Raw genomic sequence first — 8,929 nt, 5'->3', positions numbered from 1 at the left:
CCCCCTGTCTCATGGGCCCCTGGGGCGTCCACCGACGTACTTCTTCCTCCCATATAAGCCTACGTACCCCGAAAACATCTAGGGAGCAACCGCAATACAATTTCCACCGTCATAACCTTCTGTATCTGCGAGATCCCATCTTGGAGCCATCGCCGGTGTTCTGCCGGAGGGGGAATCCACCATGGAGGGCTTCTACATCAACACCATAGCCCTTCCGATGAGTTGTGAGTAGTTTACCACAGACCTTCGGGTCCATAGTTATTAGCTAGATGGCTTCTCCTCTCTTTTTGGATCTCAATACAATGTTCTTCCCCTCTCTTGTGGAGAACTATTCGATGTAATCTCTTTTTGCAGTGTGTTTGTGAAGATCCGATGAATTGTGGGTTTATGATCAGATTTATCTATGGATAATAATTGAATCTTCTCTGAATTCTTTTATATGATTGAGTTATCTTTGCAAGTCTCTTCAAACTATCGGTTTGGTTTGGCCTACTAGATTAATCTTTCTTGCCATGGGAGAAGTGCTTAGCTTTGGGTTCAATCTTGCGGTGTTCTTACCCAGTGACAGAAAGGGTTGCAAGACACGTATTGTATTGTTGCCATCGAGGATAAAAAGATGGGGTTTATATCATATTGCTTGAGTTTATCCCTCTACATCATGTCATCTTGCTTAATGCGTTACTCTGTTCTTATGAACTTAATACTCTAGATGCATGCTGGATAGCAGTCGATGTGTGGAGTAATAGTAGTAGATGCAGGCAGGAGTCGGTCTACTTGTTGCGGACGTGATGCCTATATACATGATCATGCTTAGATAACGTCATAATTATTCGCTTTTCTATCAATTGCTTGACAGTAATTTGTTCACCCACCGTAATACTTATGCTCTTGAGAGAAGCCACTAGTGAAACCTATGGCCCCCGGGTCTCTCTCTTATCATATTTGCTTCCAATCTACTTTTATTTGCATCTTTATTTTCTGAATCTATATTATGAAATACCAAAAATATATTTATCGTATCATATTATCTCTATCAGATCTCACTTTCGCAAGTGGCCGTGAAGTGATTGACAACCCCTTTGTCGCGTTGGTTGCGAGTTCTTTGTTTGTTTGTGTAGGTTCGTGGGACTTGTTGAGAAGCCTCCTACTGGATTGATACCTTGGTTCTCAAATACTGAGGGAAATACTTACGCTACCGTGCTGCATCACCCTTTCCTCTTCAAGGAAAACCAACGCAAGCTCAAGACGTAGCAGGTTTATACCCCGCGGTATGAACCGGACAGAAATATGACCTGGTCGGGCTTGGCGGTTTACTTGAGACCCGGTTGACACTTGGCAATTCACTAGCGACCCGCCCTGACCAGAAGATTTAGAAGCAACATGCCTGAACATTATGATGCACTAATAACCCGGCGGGCGGCGGACGGATGACAAGGCCCGAGGCCCAGAAGGCCGGTTTATGTTAATAGCGGGCCGGTTTAAGAGGAAAGGCGTGAGGAATATTTACCTTACAAATGAGTTAAGACCCGGACTTGTATACGGTTTGTATTAGAAGATAGACTAGTCCTAATCCTAATAGGACTCCACATGTAACCCGCCCCTCTAACATATATAAGGAGGGGCAGGGCTCCCCAAGAGGGGGGAGAGGGAAGATAATCAATAAGGCTAGACACAACTAGAGGAGAGCCAGTTTACGGCGACTCCCTCATGATGATAATGAGACCTAGCCACAAACATCATGTAGGGTTGTTACCGGATGATGTTTCCCGGGGCCCGAAGCTATATAAATCCTCGTCTTGTGTTGCATATCTCGATTCCGCTCAACCCCTCTCAAGCTACCACATAGATGCGTTGGCCTCACAACTAAGTCCTCACACTAGGACATCTAACTTGACAATTCCACGACAATCAGTATAACATTCATCAGTCAACATGAACATGATTCTAGCATGAACACAGCTACTAGCATGTAGCACAAATCTTAGGACACACAAGCAGTAGCACAAGAAAATTATCCTAGCACACACACTGTACAAAACAAGAACAAATCAGTCCGATTGGATTCGATTGGGATCGCATCCAATCGGATCTGCTAGAATCCTATCAATCCTAGCATATGCCTAAGAAATTAACCGCTAATCTACATCTAGGAGCAAGCTTTGAGGGGATTTGACTCACCAGAGCATGCGCAGCCGCGGCGAACCGAGGCCGGGGTGAAAACCCCGGCGGTAAGGATAGAGGTGGCGGGGCAGAGGACGAGCCGACCTCGACGACGGCCTGTGGCGTCGGCCCCGTGCTGAACGCCACACTGAAGGTCGAGAAGGACGGCCCGCCGATCAGAGAAAACCCTTGGACAGGGGTCAAGAAAACCCCTGAGCCCAATGGTGTCCCAAGAAGGGGCGGCTCCGTCAACGGCGCCGGCGTCGAGCCCAGGAACACGACATCCGGAATCGACGGCGGAGCAGGAGCGGCCGGCATCGCATTGGCCGGCACTCGTGGAGGCCGGCAGCAGATGGGGGACGACGCCCGCAGCACCGACGCCCGCAACGCCGACGCCAGGTCGCGGCCCGAGTTCTGGAGCCCGGCCAGCCAGCGCTCCTGGATGCTGGCGATGCGCTGGTCGATCGGGGTCAGAGGGCGGTGCGGCGGTGGGCATGGCAGAGCCACCGGAGAAGAGGAGTGGAGAGGAAGAGGCCGGGAGCGGTGGGAACAGTGCGCCTAGGCGGTGACAGGAGAGTGGGGGCGAGTAATGAGACGTCGCCTCTGTCTCCCGCGCTGCTTGAGGCGTGCAACTACCCCGCACGCGCGGCCGCGCCCGACCAGGCTCGCGAGAAACTACCGATTCGGCAGTTTCCGCCGGGCCAGGCTGCGGGCTGCTTTGAGGTCTGTGCGGCCCTCAAACCGCATGCAGCCCAGCCAACCAAACAGGCCGCGCACATCTCGCGCGGGCCTGGTTGGGCTGCATGCGGGCAACCAAACACGTCACAAAATACACCGAGCTAGCTAGCTTGCTAGCTCTTCACCAAGAGGGTGAACGGTTAGCGAAGACTCTGACATGGCCCAAGTTTAGTTGTGTCCACAAGAAAAGTTTAGACAGAGTTACGACATCCAAAGATAGAGTTAGTAGTATTTTTTTAATTTAGAAATCTCGCCAACTTTCTTGATTTGGAATAATGTGAGGCTCTGTTCGGTAATCATCCTCTTCCGGAATCTGCGGAGCGGGAAAACTGCAACTCCGCTATTTTGAACTGCAGCTCTACCAATTCCAGGGAGCGGAGTGATACTGAATAGCGCCTTAATATGTACAAGAATTGGGTCATGAGGACTACCCAACCAAACATATCAGCTTGTAACTAAATTACAAGCATACTTGACGAGATTGTGAGGTTTAGATTTAAAGTTTCTACATTCAAAAATGAAATTACATCACTAAAAACTATGCTTTCTTTTTTTTCATGTACGATTGCACCATGAGGGCCTCCTGTTAGGGATATAACTATTTGTGTAAGCCGCCCAGGAGGGGCCGGGTTACGCAAAGAAGACTCACCAGAAAGAAGCCCAAGACCAAAGCATGAAGATGGCAGTTCATAGAGGGCTTAAGGCCCACAGATGACTTAAGGCCCGTTGTAGTAAACCGCCACAGTAATATGACTTGTATCATAAGGTAGACTTAACTAGTCACCGAGCCGGACACTGTTTATAAGCCGGCCGGGACTCTGTAAGCCGCAGGGCGTCAACCCGTGTATATAAGGGGACGACCTGCTGGCGGCTTAGGAAAAAGAAACAACTCATCGAGAGCCGGGCATAGCGTATCTCGCTCCCTGGTCAACGAAACATCAATACCAACCCAACTAGACGTAGGCCTTACCTTCACCGTAAGGGGTCGAACTAGTATAAAACCTCTCGTGTCCCTTGTCCCGATTAACCCCTTCAAGCTTCGTAGTTGCGATGGCTCCACAACTAAGTCCTTTCACGAGGACATCTGACGTGACAATTCCAGGACAGTTGGCGCCCATCGTGGGGCCAGCGCATGGTGGATATGAGTTCTTTAAGGGCAACTTCGAAGGGCTCAAGGGATACGTAGTGGGCCGGATGAACAAGAGTCGTCGCGGCAAGATCTACATCGACGACGAAGGCTGGGGCCCCGACGCCGGCTCAATCGAGTACGGGTACCGGGTCCCCTTTGGCGGAATCCACGTCTTCATCGGCCAGATCGGAGAGCCGGGACCTGAGCCGGATAGCAGCACTAACCTCATCGAGACGGCTCAGCGTGCGAGGAAGACCCGAGCTCAACCCTTCATGAAGCGTGCTTTCGTGGGCTGCATCCACGGAGAGGAACTTCCTGAAGGATCTGAAGATGGTGGTGAGACGGTCGTCTGGTCAGACGGTGATTCGTCCGCCGGTTCAACAGATTCATTATACCAGGTGCAAGATGGCGTGCTCGGGGCTGTTCCGATGGCATCAGTATTCCAGACCCCTATGAGCCGCCAAGATGGGCAGGAATCTTTATGGCTGGGACTCAGCCCGGTTCTAATTCTACAGCTGTTGTAGCAATAACATCCGGGATAGGGACAGCCGGGGCAGGTGGCCCTGTGCGCCCGCCGGCTCAGGTACTGATAGACCTCATGGACAAGCTTACGGCCCTGTTAACCGCCACGGTTATCCCTGCGAACAAAGATGCGCATGACGCAGAGGTGGCATGGGTGCGTGAGGAGATAGCTCAGGCCAAGGAGGCCTTGGCAGCTGAGGATACTAGACTAGCTACAGAGCGGGCGGCTCTCGATGCCCGGGCACAGCGGTTGTAGTCCGAAGCTTACCAGCTCACGATGAGCTTAAACGCATCCAATGAGGTAATGAGGAGGAGACACCAGAAAACCCAATCCCGTTTACCTCTGAATCACGATCCTCGGGTTCTTTTCGCTACACCCGGAGCCGGCCCAAGTAACCCGCCAGATGCCAATCAGTTTATGACAGCCGGAGCAAGAGGACCGGCTCAGCCTCGAGAAATGTCGCCTCCTCATGTGAGCATGGCACCACCGCGTTATGTGCCGATACCGGAGGGTCACTTTTCCAACCCCATGGAGAACTTAATCGCGGCTTCGGCGCGCTTGGCGGCTCTGCCCGTGGACGGTGATGACCCGACAGCAGTGGAGACCCGGAGGGTCAAAGAGCTTCTCCAGACGGCCCTGGCTCAGCAAGAGACCTATTCTTACAGTAGAGACAGGATCCATTCAACTCCTCCACCTTGGTTAGCACTGCCTCGTCAGAACTGGAGCCCGAGTTACAGCAGGCACATGGAGTCCGAAGCTTTGTCAAGCAACGCCCAACACCGTGACCAACATGGTGGCTATAACCCGGTGCAAGACCGAGTACGTCAGGAGAACGAGCGGGCGACTCAGCTGGCGGCTCAACAGGCGGCTCATCAGGATATTCCAGAGTATCCAACGACTTTTGTTGAGATGGGACTAGCCACTAGGACCGGTGGTGTTCCTTGTTTGGTACTAGATTTGCGCAACGTGCGCCTGCCCAAGTTCTTCAAGGGACCTCGAAAGGTGCCAAATTACACGGCCGACTTACAGCCTGGAGCATGGATCAAGAGTTATGAGATGGCCATGGAGTTGTTGGAAGTCGGTGACGCGGCAATGGCTAAATATTTCACCATGATGTTAGATGGAACAGCCCGGTCTTGGTTAAAAGGTTTACCACCCAATTCCATTGGTTCGTGGGAAGAGTTGAAAGCCCGTTTCATCCAGAACTTCAAGGACACCTGTAAGCAATCTATGTTGATCGTGGACTTGATGAATTGTAAGCAGGGGGAGGGTGAATCCACCACCCATTGGGTACGCCGGGTCAAGGAGATAATTCATTCATCTGATAAGATGGATGCCGGCTCTGCAGTCCTTATGTTGGAGAAGAATTGCAGCTTTGAGCCGCTGAGGCAGAAACTAGGGCGCCTTAAACGTGACTGCAAGGATATGGGTACGCTAATGGCGGCTTTAGTCAAATATGCCGATTCTGATAGTACCAAGGATCCCGCGTCGGACGATGAAAAGACAGGGAAGGGAAAAACGGCAATGGAAAGGGTCAACAGCACAACCCGGTGAATCAAAGTGGCAATAAGCGTAAGGCGGACGGCAACCTGGAGTTTGTAGCCAACGCTAATGCACAGGGTAACAATCAGAGACGTAAGGGTAAGTGGCATCGATCCGGCGGGTCAGGCCCATCTCTTGAGCAGCTACTCAATGAGCCCTGCCCGAAACACGGCACCCGGGAGCACCCCGCTACACACCTGTGGAAAGATTGCATGATCATGAAGGCGTTTAAAAATTCCAATACCTTTGATGGCAGTTGAGGGAGTTTCGGACTAGGGGGTGTCCGGATAGCCGAACTATCATGATCGGCCGGACTCCAAGACTATGAAGATACAAGATTGAAGACTTTGTCCCGTGTCCGGATGGGACTTTCCTTGGCGTGGAAGGCAAGCTAGGTGATACGGATATGTAGATCTCCTACCATTGTAACCGACTCTGTGTAACCCTAGCCCTCTCCGGTGTCTATATAAACCGGATGGCTTTAGTCCATAGGACGAACAACAATCATACCATAGGCTAGCTTCTAGGGTTTAGCCTCCTTGATCTCGTGGTAGATCCACTCTTGTAACACACATCATCAATATTAATCAAGTAGGACGTAGGGTTTTATCTCCATCAAGAGGGCCCGAACCTGGGTAAAACATCGTGTCCCTTGTCTCCTATTACCATCCGCCTAGACGCACAGTTCGGGACCCCCTACCCGAGATTCGCCGGTTTTGACACCGACATTGGTGCTTTCATTGAGAGTTCCTCTATGTCGTCACCGATAGGCTCGATGGCTTCTTCGATCATCATCAACGACGCAGTCCAGGGCGAGACCTTTCTCCCTGGACAGATCTTCATATTCGGCGGTTTTGCACTGCGGGCCAATTTGCTTGGCCGTCTGGAGCAGATCAAAAGCTACGCCCCCGGCCGTCAGGTCAGATTTGGAAGTTTGAACTTCACGGCTGACATCCGCGGGGACTTGATCCTCGACGGATTCGAGCCACAGCTGAGCGTGCCGCACTGTCACGGCGAGCATGATTTAGCTCTGCAGCCAGACAGTACCCTGGAGGCCGCACTCGAACCCGCTCCGATCTTCAATTCGGAGCCGGCTGCGCAGATCGAGGACGAATGGCTAGACACCGCCTCGGGGGCTGCAACCTCTACGGCGATAGAGCCGAACACTGACCTTGTCCCTCATGAAGCTCGTGACTCCGAGGTGCCGGACTCCTTGCCGGACTCCGAACCTCCCGTGCCCCCTCCGATCGAATCCGATCGGGCGCCGATCATGGAGTTCACCGCAGCGGACATCTTTCAACACTCACTTTTCGGCGACATCTTGAGTTCGCTAAAGTATCTCTCGTTATCAGGAGAGCCCTAGCCGGACTGCGGTCAGGACGGTTGGGATGCGGACGACGAAGAAATTCAAAGCCCACCCACCACCCACTTGGTAGCCGCCGTCGACGATCTAACCGACATGCTAGACTACGACTCCGAAGACATCGACGGCATGGACGACGATGCCGGAGACGACCAAGAACCAGCGCCCACCGTGCACTGGAAAGCCACCCCAACTCACGACGTATACATGGTGGATACACCAAAAGGAAGCGATAATGAGGAAAAACGGGACGTGGCAAAGGATAACTCCCCCAACAAACAACCAAAACGGCGACGCAAGCGCCACCCGAAGACTGGCCTCGATAAAAACGGCAACCATACGGACCCGGCCCTAGAGCAGGGCGAAGCAGTTGACGACGCACATGCCACCAAGCAGCCATCCGAACATGATGAACTGGACAAGCAACCCATCCCCGGCGAAGACGATCTCACATCACCGGAGCATACGAACCTTCATAAAAGGCTCGTCGCCACTGCAAGAAGTTTGAAGAAGCAAAAGCGGAAGCTCAAAACAGCGGAGGACGCACTCAGAATGAGATGGAGCAAAGTACTCAACACCGCAGATAAATATGGCGCTAGTCACCAGACAAAGAGCTACCCAAAGCGCAAGTTGTTGCCCGAATTTGACGAGGAGGCCTTAGAGCCCCCGCAGCCAAAAAAGAAAGAAGCCGCCTGGCCGGATAGACGACCAGATAACAGGCCAAGAGCAACAAGGGGCGCCGCACACAAGCCGGCACACGATCAGCATAAAGATCCTCGGAAAAAGGATGACCCAGCCAGGTCTATCTATGGGCCAAAAAAGAAGACTCCAGGAAGCAACATAACCCGCCGAGCATTTGAAGACAACGTCACACCCAAATACAGGGGCGCCGCACACCCACTATGTTTCACCGACGAGGTACTGGATCATGGATTTCCAGCGGGATTCAAACCCGTAAACATAGAGGCATATGACAGAACAACAGACCCCGGAGTCTGGATTGAGGATTATATCCTACACATACATATGGCCAGAGGAGACGATCTCCATGCCATAAAATACCTACCCCTCAAGCTCAAAGGGCCAGCTCGGCATTGGCTTAAAAGCCTCCCAGAAAATACGATTGGAAGTTGGGAAGAGCTTGAGGATGCGTTTCGAGCAAATTTTCAGGGGACTTATGTCCGGCCTCCGGATGCAGACGATTTAAGTCACATAACTCAACAGCCCGGAGAGTCAGCACGCAAATTCTGGAACAGGTTCCTCACTAAAAAGAACCAAATAGTCGACTGTCCGGACGCTGAAGCCTTAGCAGCCTTTAAACACAACGTCCAGGACGAATGGCTCACCAGACACCTCGGCCAGGAAAAACCAAGAACAATGGCCGCACTAACAAGCCTCATGACCCGCTTTTGCGCGGGGGAAGACAGCTGGCTGGCTAGATGCAGCACCAGCGACCCGAGTGCATCCGAAATCA

Source organism: Triticum dicoccoides, chromosome 5B (genome assembly GCF_002162155.2).
Source record: "Triticum dicoccoides isolate Atlit2015 ecotype Zavitan chromosome 5B, WEW_v2.0, whole genome shotgun sequence".
NCBI classification, from domain to species: Eukaryota; Viridiplantae; Streptophyta; class Magnoliopsida; order Poales; family Poaceae; genus Triticum; species Triticum dicoccoides.
This window is presented reverse-complemented; position numbering follows the sequence as displayed.